Source organism: Panicum virgatum, chromosome 2N (assembly GCF_016808335.1).
Source record: "Panicum virgatum strain AP13 chromosome 2N, P.virgatum_v5, whole genome shotgun sequence".
NCBI classification, from domain to species: domain Eukaryota; kingdom Viridiplantae; phylum Streptophyta; class Magnoliopsida; order Poales; family Poaceae; genus Panicum; species Panicum virgatum.
The window spans coordinates 15,270,739-15,283,755 of NC_053146.1; the positions used below are offsets into that span (position 1 = coordinate 15,270,739).

The 13,017-nt window shown below is 47.7% G+C and overlaps 3 non-coding genes and 1 pseudogene across 4 annotated transcripts; all 4 read left to right on the plus strand.

The window, feature by feature from the left end:
• Positions 1-5,840: 5,840 nt before the first annotated feature.
• Positions 5,841-12,383, plus strand: LOC120658121 (annotated as a pseudogene). The gene is made up of 9 exons (XR_005668525.1): positions 5,841-6,180; positions 6,943-7,061; positions 9,760-9,819; positions 9,967-10,500; positions 10,790-10,887; positions 11,020-11,044; positions 11,152-11,272; positions 11,363-11,497; positions 11,772-12,383. The product of XR_005668525.1 is annotated as an uncharacterized LOC120658121 (transcript).
• LOC120663203 lies at positions 8,595-8,729 on the plus strand. The gene has a single exon (XR_005670423.1). It is a non-coding gene; the product is annotated as a small nucleolar RNA snoR138 (small nucleolar RNA).
• On the plus strand, positions 8,855-8,969 carry LOC120663192. The gene has a single exon (XR_005670410.1). It is a non-coding gene; the product is annotated as a small nucleolar RNA U19 (small nucleolar RNA).
• LOC120663202 lies at positions 9,392-9,526 on the plus strand. The gene has a single exon (XR_005670422.1). It is a non-coding gene; the product is annotated as a small nucleolar RNA snoR138 (small nucleolar RNA).
• Positions 12,384-13,017: the final 634 nt, after the last annotated feature.

Sequence of the window (13,017 nt, forward strand, 5' to 3'; positions counted from 1 at the left end):
CCGGTTCTCGCAGACTTTTGCTCTGGTTGAGCCGTGACACGTGTGTTTCGGGTTCCGCCACGTTCCTCCTCCAACAACTCCGTCCAGCGGCGGGCGGCTCGCGGGCTAGGACGGCGACCGCTGCAGCGGTCGTGCGCGGCCGGCGCAGAGCTCGATGGCAGCAGAGCGAGCCTGCGGTGAGGGGGTGGATGCGGATCAAGCATCGGTGGGCTGGGACCCATCTTCCACGACCACGACTCATGAGTGCTGCGAAGTCGTGGGAAACGTTGCGACGTGATGCATCTACACGCACGCGTTCGAGACTTTGAGCATTTGTCTTTCACTTGTCCTGCATTTAAATTTTGTCATTTTGTGGTTGTGAATTTGTGATAGCATATAATGGAATCAAAGCCAACGATGTTTGCTGCTCGCTCTGATTTTTTTAAGGGAACGACAAGAAATTTGTCGTAATTTTTATAAAAAAAGAAAGATAAAAGAGATACAAACAATTTCAAACCCCAACACAACTGAAACCTTATCAAGTCTCAAGACTCCTCGCTCTTATTTTAATAAGCGTCCTTTTGTTTCGCTGGAACAAATTCAGATATTATCACGAGTCGATTTCATGCCCCACAGCTTGTAAATTAGTGGGGTGATTGTTCATCCCGACAAATTGAACAAGCTTGATTTGTAATTTGAAACACAAGAATATGCAAGATCTTAGTCTCATGGAAACAACTATGATGGGCCAATGCTATAGATGGCCAACGGGCCAGCCCGGCATGACATCGGGCCGGCACGGCCCGGAAGTGGTTGGGCCGACACGGGCCGCCGGGCCTCACGGGCCGTGCCGGTGCGTGCTTCGTGCCTAGCCTTCGGCCCAGGCACGGCATGCTGTGTCATCGGGCCAGCCCGAAGCACGACAGGCTAACGGGGCCGCCCGAGGCACAAAGTGGACCGCGTGGCCTGCTTCCAATGCGCCGCCGCCGTCTGCTAGCTCGTCGACGCCGCAATCTGCTCGTCGGCCTTCCCCTGCATGCCGATGCAGGCCCTGCGCGTCGCGACCATGCCAATGCAGACCCTGCGCGCGCTTAGAAGCTGCCGCCCAAGTCGCTGCCGGCGTCGTTCCACAGTGCGGGATAACGAGGAGGAGGGAGGGGGCACCGGCCGCCGGGAGGACGAGGAGGAGGGAGGGGCGCCGCCACGCCGGGGCGGGCTGGATCTGAGGCCGAGGGAGGAGAGGACGCGGCGCCGCGGCGGCGGCTGGCGTGACGAAGAGGAGGGAGGGGGCGCCGGGAGGACGAGGAGAAGGGAGGGGCATCGCCCGCCGGGAGGACGAGGAGGGAGGGGGCGCCGCCACGCCGAGGGAGGAGAGGACGCGACGCCGCGGTGGGGTAGGCGGCCGGTAGGGTGCGGGAGTTTAGGGCTAGGGTTGGGGCGGGGGAGGTGGAGGGGGGGTCGAGCGGTCGGCATTTTACACGGGGGAGGTACCGGGGAGGTGGGATTTTTGTTGGCTGGGCCGGCGGCGAGGGAGAGCCGTTGGCCGCTACCGGGCCGTAACCGGCCCGGTCGTTGGGATCGGGCCGTGCCCGTGCCGGCCCATGTGCCTGGGGTGCGGCCCAAGCACGGCCTGCACCCTCGGGCCGTGCCAGCCCGGGCCCGTAGGTCACCAGGCCGGGTTGTGCTTAGGCCGGGCCAAAAAAAGGGACTTCGAGCTGGACTAGCAGGCTCGGGCTGCATGGCCATATATAGCCAATGCTACATATCTTAATATCTCGCACCGGAAGTAGCCAAGTTAGAGCCATCACTCACATATGGGGTGTTGGAAGTTATGGCAAAATCCATTAGAAGCTATATCATTTTTGTTATTTATAGTTTCTCTTTTGTCACATAACTTGTTGAAGGCTTGAAGCCTGGCTAAACCTTAGGCACATCCAAACACACCTTATGTGCTAGCAGTGACTAGTTGGTTCGTTGAAAGGCACATGGAAGAATGCTGGATGGCTAATGTTATCCTTTTTGAAGGGTGGCTAATGTTATCCTGTCCTTTACTCAAAAGCTTAAAGCAAAGATTCGAGCTTTCGAGGGCTGAGAAATTGACGGAAAAAAATATGTAGTACAGTTGGTTGTTGCAAGGGTCAATATTTGCTTATAAGTGTAGCACTTAAGGATGCTAGGTAAGACATCTACTTAATTCTAATTATGCCAGTTATAGGCACAGCAGTACGCATCTGTTATTAAGAAGACATGCCCATCACTCCTGCTTCATTCATCACCGCAATAGTACTATTATACCAACAACGCGGAGTCGTTGACACATCAACGAAAAGCCTAAATAATCCAAGATGCTGTGTAAAGTCAATCCAACTTGCTTGGACAAAAAGAGAATAATCTAAATTGACACTACACGCAAAGAAGAATGCAAACGATCCCTTTTCTTTTTTCTACAAGGTGCTGCAGCTGGACGAGCTGCTGAGCTAGAACATGTCTGATTTCAGCTCAAGCAGCTCGTGACTGTACCCGGAGTTGAAAAGACCACATCGAGCAACCGAGCTTTCGGCTTTGCGGAAGAGAAGGTGACAGCCAGCTGAGGTGACTGATGGAGAGTTTATGCGCGCGAGAGGCCGGGAAAACCTCCGGAGATAAGCGGATGCCCTCTTCCAAATCGTTCTCAAGTTGCTTCGCCAAATAGAATCGAGTGCTTCATAACCTTTTTTTTTTCCTTTTGAACTTGTACCCAACCAAGCCGGTTCTCAAAAACGGGATAAGCATAAACTGTGCTGATGCCTGAAAAAATCAGCAGAAGAAATCAATGAGTAAGCAGGGTTTGCCCACACGAGTTTATTAAATGTGAAAAAACATTATGAAATGGAGCAAAAAAAAACTGCACTTCCTTTGGGACTCGCTTTTCATTTGGTTATGAATAACCCACTATGAAATACTGGTAATAACATTGGTGAAAGAACGTTGTTCTCCTATGCTTCCAGACATGCTGAGCTCCCCAAATTTTTGTACTTTCAAAAAGAAAGAAATTAATTCCGTTTCTCGAATGCCTGAAATTAGCATTTACCCGTAGCCCATCATATCTTGTTCTCAGCCTTTGGGCGTTAGATTGGACTAGGAGATCAAGCCCATTAGAAGCCAAGGTCGGCGTGAGAGAACATGCATAATGGAATGCTTGGCCCAATTATGAAAAGAAAAGGCCTCGAATCTCTACTTACTACTTAAAAGAACAAAGGAAGTCTATTAACTCCTCGAAAATAAGAACGAAGTCTGTATACCCCACCTGTGGGTTTGCCTGTCGTGTGTCTGCCAACTGCGATACCGAGCCGTTCGATCATTCCCCAATCCCCATCCTATCTCTGCCACCCATCCCTCCCCCGACCCGCCTCACCTTGCCCGACGCAGACAGATCCCCCACCTGCTCGTTGCCAACACGCCGCAGCTGTCGCGACTACCCACCCTACCATGCCACCGTCGCGCCCTCCTCATCTGCCTCTGCGCCCTAGCCTCCCTCCACCACCAAGACCCTCCTCCTTCACCCCTGTGCCCTGCCTCTGCCGCGCCGCTCCGCGCCCCTCCTCCGCCCTTGCCTCCCGGCCCCCTCCAATGCGGCACCTCCATTGAGTACCGACGCCTCCCCCACGGACCGCCTTTGCCCCTCATCGAAGTGCTCCTGGGCTAAGTTGGCCCTCTTGCCCTATTGGCCGTAGGAGGCCGTCGAGGTGGAGGCTGGTCGATCGTCGATGTTGCAATGCTTTCGAGCCGGCCTCGTGTAGTCTTTGGGGGATACGTAGTTGGTTGTAGGGCTATAGGGCTCCACACCCAGGCCCGGCCCTGAGGGGGGTCGAGCTGTGCAGCCGCCCTTGGCCCCCAAAACGCAGGGGTCTCCCAAGGTAACACGCATACATATATAATATACTTGTAAATGGGCTAGGTTCACACGACAAGCAAGAAGCAACGCTAGAAGGCCTACAAGCTAATCACGTAGTCATGCTTGTCTAATTGGCAATTGCGTACCACGCTAGCCGACTCATCGATTCCTTAAATTCTCATTGTCGTTGTTCATTCACTCACCCTGATTGGATTCCAATCTCACTGCCCGTAACTCGTAAATCATCTGACAGACTGATACTAGCCCCTTCATTGATCCTTCGTCTTTGAAGTCAGAATTCATCTGTTAGCATCTACCCTCTATATCTACATTTGATAATTATCTTTTTGAAAATTTCAGAGCCCTCATGTCATCTAGAAGACACCCATCAAAGTTAAAACTATTGAAGAATTATTTCAGGTCTGTAATATCTCAAAAAAGGTTAAATGGTTTGGCCACTTTATGCATTGAGAATAAATTATTGGTAGATCAACACTAATGCCATCATCGATGATTTCGCATTGAGAAATGCTAAAAGAAATTTTAAGCTAATATGTATAAATTGTATGATATAAATGTTGCTTTGGACACTTTAAAGTGTTTTTGACTACTACTGTTATTGTTATTATTAGTTCATAGTATTGTTATGGGGGCCTCTCTTTTTAATTATGCCCCGGGCCACCAAAAACTTAGGACCGGGCCTGTCCACACCCCTCCCTTTCTTGCCTCTTTAAGATAATGACGTTACGAGCGTTGCGGCTGATTTGATGACGTTGCGGAGGTCATTGTTGAAGTAGTCGTACGAGTCGCCGCCTTGTTCCTGGTGGCGTTCTGCTACGCGGTGTCAACGGATCGCGCGCTTCTAGTTCCATAGCCTGTGACGCTCTCTCTTGGTGTCGTCTTCTTCATCTTCTAGCTTGATGGTGATAGGAACTCTTGGCAGAGCATATGGAAGGGTATGGCTGACGTCTGTTGTCGTCATAGTTTCCATGTTGGCGTTGAAAAGGTACTCATCAAACTCATTGAGTGGTATTCGTCGAGGTTGAGACGTTCCATGGAGTCGTCAGCTGATTCATGGATCTCTGTGATGCGTACCATGATTACTTCTCGCGAAAGGTTTCTAGTGGCTTGGGTTTCTTCTCCTTTCGAGAGAGCTAGAGCTGTGCCTTCTTGGAAGGGGAGTTTGTCGCTTTTGTGGTTATGGTCCGGATGAGTTTGGCTGCAGGGTTTCTTTTCTTGCCAATACACAATCCGTCCCGTGGGTGTTGATCTTATAGTTAGGGTTTGTGCAGAGCCCAATGACGTTGGGTCTTTGCCGCCCGACTTCGGATCAGTTTGGTCACGGGTGAGCGCCCCGTGGAAATCAGTGGCTTTCCCTTTTCCGAGTAGAATAGGGCGTCCAAGTCCTTCGCCAAGTCGAATAGAGACTTAGAGTCTACGGCCTCCCTGTAGGCGGTGGCAAAGTTGTATCGTTAGCACAGGTACTATAATATATCAGTAAGTAGCTTGCGTATTTCATATATATCATTTGCTTCTTAGAAGTTGGCCGTTTATCATAACATTTATCTTATTTTGGTTTGATTGGGTGATTATATGATGTTAGCGTTAGCACGGGCATTAAATTTGATTTTGATTTATGAATGTGGTTGTGTTATTAACATAATAACTCTATGTGTACATCTTCTTTGTGTGAAATATATATTTTTTACTTTATACTATTGATCATGTGTTGTTTCTTTTGTATATTTGAAATGCACCCGTAGCGTTAGCATGGCACATTTGTAGTAATAAAGCACCATTCCGGATACAATAAATATAAAATTTGTCTATCATTTTCTGTTATGCTTCGGATTCATGGGCGGATTTAGAGGATGGGCCGCGGCCCCACCCAGCCCACCCTAAGAAACGGCCCAAGATGTTTTTTTTTTGTTTTTGCATCTGAAGCGTCAGCACTCAGCACCCATCGTTCCACCGCCCAGTCTCGTTTGGCCGTTCGCCTGGCTGGCTGACCGCTCCCTCGCGAGCTGCTCACGAGTCACGAGTCACGACTCGTCGGTCTCGCCTAGGGTTTTAGGCCTTGGGGGCGGGCTGCGGGCTGGCGGCGACCGGGCAGCAGGTTCCGGGCAGCGCTGCTACGAGCTGCTACTGCTAGGTGCTAGCGGCTGGAGGCGCGCGCACATCGCCCAGGACCGGTAGCACGCGGGGGCGGGCGGCGGCCGCCGTCACTCCGTCAGGACTGAGCGGCGTCTCTGCGGTCTGCAGAGGGCGCCGCCGCACGGAGGCTGGAGGCGGAGCGCGTGCCGCGGCCTGCGATCTGCGACTGCAAGGTTAGCTTGTACAGTTGTCCTGCGAGTTCTAGTCTTCTAGATTGGTAGCCCAATTAATCATGGTAAAATTAATAGTTGGGGTTTCTAGTAAGTGTCGTGACATGATTCGAAATATTAATCTTCAAAATATCTTGAAAGCAATTGAATGTGGTGAACTACAAACTGGAAAGGGGTTAAATCAAGAGAAAGGTTTAGCAATTCTGAGTTTGAAGATATTTCTAAGACATTTTACTAAGCCATTGTGGTATTTAATTTTTTTTTGCCTTGTTGGACCACCCTAACATCAGATCCTAGATTCGCCACTGCTTCGGATGTTGTAAAACGAATCACTATACAACAGAAACTCGATTACAATTTATAAACTAGAACATATTAAAAAATGTACCATGAATAACATTGCAGTTCTTGATTTTTCAGTTCAGAAGGATGACCTGAAAACTCCATGTTTTTCTTTTTTGAGGTGTGAGGAAACTGCTAATTGTCTGGTGGGATCTGGACTATTCCAAACATATACTCCTGGTTGCAATGGAACACTATCCCCTCACCCGGCCGACATTCTGGCCCCACTTCAGCTTACCCCACGTGTCATCTCCCGCAACTACGCGCCGTATGACCCGACCTGTCAGATCTTCGTGTCTCGCAAGATAGCCTCTGGGCATCACAAGAAAGTGGGAGCAAAATAACAGGGAAAAAAAATCATCACTGGAGTCCCGTCTCCGCCTTTAAAACCGAACCCTAACCCAGGCCCCTTGCCGTGTTCAGTCGTCCTGCCTGTTCCTGTCCTCTCCTTGTTCATTCGTTCCCCACCTCGCCGCGCGCCGCCCCGCTAGGGTTTCCTCCCCTGCCCGTTCCAGCCATCACCATGCCTAGCCACAGCTCAGGTAACCATCCCCTTGCTCTCCTTCTAGGGTTTCAATTTGGGATGCGGTTCTTATTCGCGTTGAACGGGTCGTGTCTGGCTCCTCTCGGATCTGTGGTGGGCGCATAGATTAGGTGTTTGTTCGAGTCAATCCATATGATGTTATCTGCTTGTTATTGTGTGGAATGGAATGATGTTCGTCTTCTGGCGGTAGGATTGCGCGTGTTGGACATGCCTAGATGCAGAAATAGCCTGATCTGTTGGAAGGTGATGAATGGGCTGGGTCCATGGTTTTTAAGGCGGTAAGGTGAAGCGTGGCGACCCACCCCCTTCGGGACGCCTAGGCGAGTAAGGCGCGCGGCGAGGCGACGCCATACTATATATCATAATCTAGGATGAAGCAACATAAACCTACCTTGTTGCTGTCAATTCTGAAGCCGAGAGTAGCAAGTAGCAAAACTAAGCAAAATGCAGTAAGATGCAATCACATGAATCAGTCATCAGGCACACATTCACACAAAGGTACCTTGTTATATAATAGATGCAGTGGAGCATAGCAGCCAATGTTGTTTGCCTCCTAACGCAGGAAGCACAACAGAACAGAGCAGAGCAGAGTATGTCCAAGCTAACCAAGCATAAGCAATAGAGCAGAGGAATGGAGAGGAAGAGGTATGTGCACTGTGAGCAGATCGGGAGGACAAGGAGGCAGAGCAGAAGGGGAACGAGTCGACGAGCACCTGGATCTAGATGTGGGCGGACTGGATTGGTAGCAACAGAAGGGATGGGAGCCGCCAGACCAAGGTGCGGGCGCACTTGGGCTGAGGCCACGCGCCGCCGGTGAGGATTCCAGGTGCAGCCGCCCTTTCTCCTTCAGTTTCTCCTTCCCTCTCTCTGAATCCGCCCTCCCTCTATCTTCCAGGCGCCGGCAGGCCTGCGCCCTCTTCTTCCCCTCTCTCGTTCTTAATCCTGCTGGCGGGAAGTTAGGCACGTGGATTTCACCCGCACGCGCAGACTCCCCCGATTCCCCCGCGCGCACATCTCTCGTGCGAGCCCACTCGTTTTCACCCGCGTGCGCCCCTTGTCAAATCGCCGCACGGCGCCCAACTTGCTGAAAATCAACGCCATGCCTGCCTAGGCGATGACTCCGGACGCCATACGCAGAAGATTCATGGCGCCCTGGACGCCGCTCTTTTTTTTTCCGCCTGGACGACTAGGCGACGACTAGTCGACGCCTTAAAAACCATGGCTGGGTCTCTGGGTCGTTTAGGTAAATCAAAGGGTAATCTTTCACATTCTGCCAAAGAAGAAATTAGAAAAACTAGAAAACCTATAGGCTGACGCCAAAGATTCCATCCAAAAAACCATATTTGGACTGTGCTTCAACTATATCAACTGTACTTGAACTGTTAGATAATTCTAGTCGGTGATAACATCACGGTTCCCACCGCTATTCCAAAACCGTACATGAAACCTTAGCTTCATACGGATCCTCTATGATCATAAAAAAGGAAACTGTTAGATAGGAAATGGGTCGCTGTCAATTGGCAGACAACAGATTGCTTCTTGAATAACCGATTGCAGATAATATCTCGTTTGCAGGCGGTTCAGACAGGGGCATAGAACAAATCTGAAGCCCCACGAGGGAAGGGTTGTTTCCGTTGACCCTTTCTCGTTTGGGTTTCATAGATTTACATAAATCATGTGAAACAATGAGGTGTTTAGGGTTCTTGTGGAACATATCTGCATGCAGTGGATACAATCCATTTAACCTTTGAGAAATGCCTCTTTGAGTAGCCATTACAGTTCTGTGTACTGTTTTGGTTTAGTTAGGAGGCGCATAGCAATGGGCATCTGATGCTCACTTTGGCCTTTTGAGGGGGCGCCTCATCTACTCTACCTAGAAGTGCCCTCCAAGCAGCCTTAGACATTCAATTATATTACCCTGCTAATAATTTTAATCAAAGTTACTTCATAGCTAGTTTTTTGAATTCAATACTATTTGCCTTTTTGAGTAGCCATTATAGTTGTACATACTATCTTGGTTTAGTTAGGAGGCACATAGAGATGCTGTTGACAAAGTCATGTTGGCTGATACAGATTAGAGCACAATTCTTTTATTAGAAGTGTTCTTTGAGGAGCCATACATTAGCATTTTCATGCTTCTGTTTGTTACTGTTGTCATCTGCTTATCAGATTTACTAGACCAGATCACTTTATATGGATATAGAACAAACACTCCCAAGGAAAATTGTTTGTCTGATTTGTTTGGTTCAGATAACAATGGTTTTGTTGAGTGTATTTTAGCATTATGAAAATAATTAAAGACTGGGATACTATCTTCGCAACACATGATGTGCTTCTCGAATAACCAATTGCCGTGATTTGTATATTTGCATTTGGTTCAGACAGGGGCACATAACAAATGGGATCTTTTGAGGGAGGGATCTTGTTCTTTGTTCATCCCTTCTTAGATGGATTCCGACAATAACATCTATTTCATCCATTATGTTAGTGCCACGATATGGTTGGCTGGTGGTTGGTGTGCTGCACATGTGTCTGATCATGTCATCATCTAACTGTAGTGCCTGAATTTTTTGTACTCATGAACCAAATTTCGATCTGCTTACCATTTTGCAATGATTTTTCAGTTAACTCATCATATGATGAACTATGCCACTGGCTTCTAAAATTTTGATGCTTACACTGATCTTTAATGGCAGGAAGGTCAGCATCGCGCCCTGCTCGGCGTGCTGCTCTGATGAGGAATCCACCGCAGCCAGGTACTTCTGTGATTTGCAACAATATAATGAATGTCTTGTGACTTGACATTTGATTTTAATTTGGTGTTGTTGCATGATTTGTATATGGGTATCTTGATTAAAACATTGCAATATTATAATATGGTAGAAGTATGCTGAGGCATGCAGGTTTCTTGGGGTGGCTGGGGGAAGGAATGCTGGTGGCGACATGCTAAGCCGCGGAGCTGTGCGTTCGCTGTTGGATCGTCTCCGGTTGCCGCCTCGGGGGTGGAAGCAGAACCCTAGCCCCGCCATGCCGACGGTTGTCAACCGCGCCTGCCTCTGCTGGTTCAGCCATTCCACTGCGCACGGCGAGGGTCGCGCTGTGCTGCCGGGGAAGATGGGGTTCCTTCATCTGGCTGGCGGGCGGAGTTTGGCGCCAACCGGCGCGCTCACCTTGAAGGGGTGCCTAGGGTGGCAGGACAGCGGCGGCGGCAGCGGGTTCAGGAGGAGGGTCGATGGGGAGGCGGCGGGGATCAAGGCACAGGTGCTCACCAGGCAACGCCAGCTGATGCGCGATCCGGAGGTCCTGCCGCTGGAGGAGGCCGCCGCCACCGCGAAGACCCTGAACGGGAATGGCGCGTGCCGGCGAGGGAAGCCGCTGGGGTTCCCTGAGCAAGGCTGTGGCGGCTAAGATGGTGGTTGCTGTTGATGTGGATGAAGGTATTGTGAAATGTTAAGTGCAGTCTGCTCATCTCTGAAATCTCAGTTTTGGGTAGCTGACTATTCTTGCTGTTTCCTGTTTCAGTTGTTACCCTTGTGGTGCATAGCTAGAACCAAATTATGAACTGAACAACTGACACTGCCCCAAAACACACATGTAGTCGTGACACAATATCATAATATTGTCCCCTCGTGCCTAACTTGTTACAGGTCAAGGAAGTAATGTCACTTGTGTTTTTTCTTATAATTGATCTTTCCTTACTATCTTGTTTGTTGTATCTTGTTGCAGTTCTTGGAAGCTTTCTTGCAGCACTGAACAAATTTATTGCTGATCGTTATTCTTGGAATCACACTGTATCCGAATACCATGTGTATGAGTTCTTTAGGGTGAGCATACACTCCCACCTTCCTTAAAAGATACTCAAATCCTGCAGTTAGTTTTCTTTAGTTAGTCACATTTTCGTTTCAGTTTTGTCCAACGGGGGAGTTCTAACTTTTTTTAAAAAAAATTCTATCCAGATATGGAACTGTTCTCGTGAAAGAGGTGAGTCCTGGTGCTACTTATTTTTATTTCATTTGGAATTACACTTCTTGGCCTCTTAAACATACAACTCACCATATGAAATTGGGCATTGCTTTGATACTCTGCAGCTAATTATCTTGTCCACGAGTTTTTCACAACCCATTATTTCCAAGATGGTATACAGCCTATCCCCGGTGCTCGAGACGCTCTCCAAAATCTTTCTTCATTCTGTAGCTTGTCTATAGTAACGTAAGTCCTTCCCAATAATTTGATTTAAAAGACTTAATCAATTTGCCTTGTCTTATATGACTTAGCCTAATGGGATCCTATTTTGAAAAGATCTCGGCAGGATGCAATTAAGAATCACACATTAGAGTGGATCGAGAAGTATTATCCAGGCTTATTTGAGCAGATCCATTTCGGGAACCATTTCGCTTTGGAGGGCAAGTCAAGACCAAAATCAGAGATTTGCAGGTAAGACACTGGCTCACTGAGTGAGGATGCTTTCTCAATCATATTAAAGATTGTAGTAACATTGTAACCTGGCTCCACATACCCTAAATGCACACCAGTGGTTAGAACTGCGGCAGGCTTGTCTGTTCTTGCATTTCTATTTTAGATTATTTCTGAGGCAACATGCCTCAGCAATATTTCGCATATCTTGTCTGCTAAGAAATGTTTCAAATGGTACCTTTTCTGTTTCTATTTATAAGGCTAACTTGTTTGCCATGTCAATTCCTCCTTGCAGATCTTTTGGCGCTCAGGTTTTAATAGATGACAACCCAAGATATGCTATGGAGTGCGCTAATTATGGCATGAGGGTGCTGCTCTTCGATTACGATAGCTCATACCCTTGGTGCAAGACTGGAGTTGATGAGTCGCATCCACTGGTGACCAAGGTCCACAACTGGGAAGAAGTGGAGGAGAAACTTCTTTCTTGGGTAGTACCTGAGAGCTGACATTCTTCTCCAGTGTGAGAAGAATTGCTTAAGACCAGCAAGTGCTTCCTATTTCTTGATTTATGAAGAAAAGTGTTAGGGGGTGAATAAAAATTTATTTTTGATACACAAAGCTGTCAGCGCAGGCAAGGGCATTTCATATCTTTGCTAAGGGACTGGCGAGTGAACGTTGTTTCATTGCCACATGCTGGTCGAGGCAAACCAGTTTTAACATTGTCCTAGGTCCAATCAAGGTATAGACGCATCTATTGGCAGAGATCAGATTTGTTCTTTTTCATCCATCCACCTTAAGGTGGGTGTAGTGTGTATATATTGACATTGCCATATGGTAAGATGAATTTAGATGCTAATAATGGATCATCCACAGATGAATGCATCGAAGGTAGTAGGCATAAGGTCAATGAATGATTCCTTTATGTTGAGTAGGTATAAAGGTCAATGGAGCAATATTTCATTGTTGGTCAGGTAAGTATTATACAAGTAATTGCTTTTTTGTTTGATTTGCATTACCAAATGCAATTGTATGGTTAGCATAGGCAATATAATATATCAGTGAGTAGCTTGCGTATTTCATATATGGTATATATATCATTTGCGTCTTAGAAGTTGGCCGATTTACCGTAACATATATCATCTTTTGGTTTGGTTTGGTGATTACACGATGTCACTGTAGCGTTAGCACGGGTATGAAATTTGATTTTGCTCTACGAATGTGGTTGTGTAATCAACATAACTCTATGTTACATCTTTGTGTAAAACATATATTTCTTATTTTATGTGTTGTTTTTTATATTTGAAATGCACCTGTAGCGTTAGCATGTGCACACTTACTAGTTCTTTGATAGATTTCTAACTGTCAGATCCCATCCCTAAGTTCTTTGATAGAGGAGCATGGTACAACCCATAGCTGAGATGCTTAGTGGAGAAAGATCGTATTTACACTTGTTGACGCCGTAGGTTTCTCATTGGTGCAGCTATTATTTTAGCAGTAGATGATACGAATGCTGTGTTGATAATGAGACGTACGGTGATAAC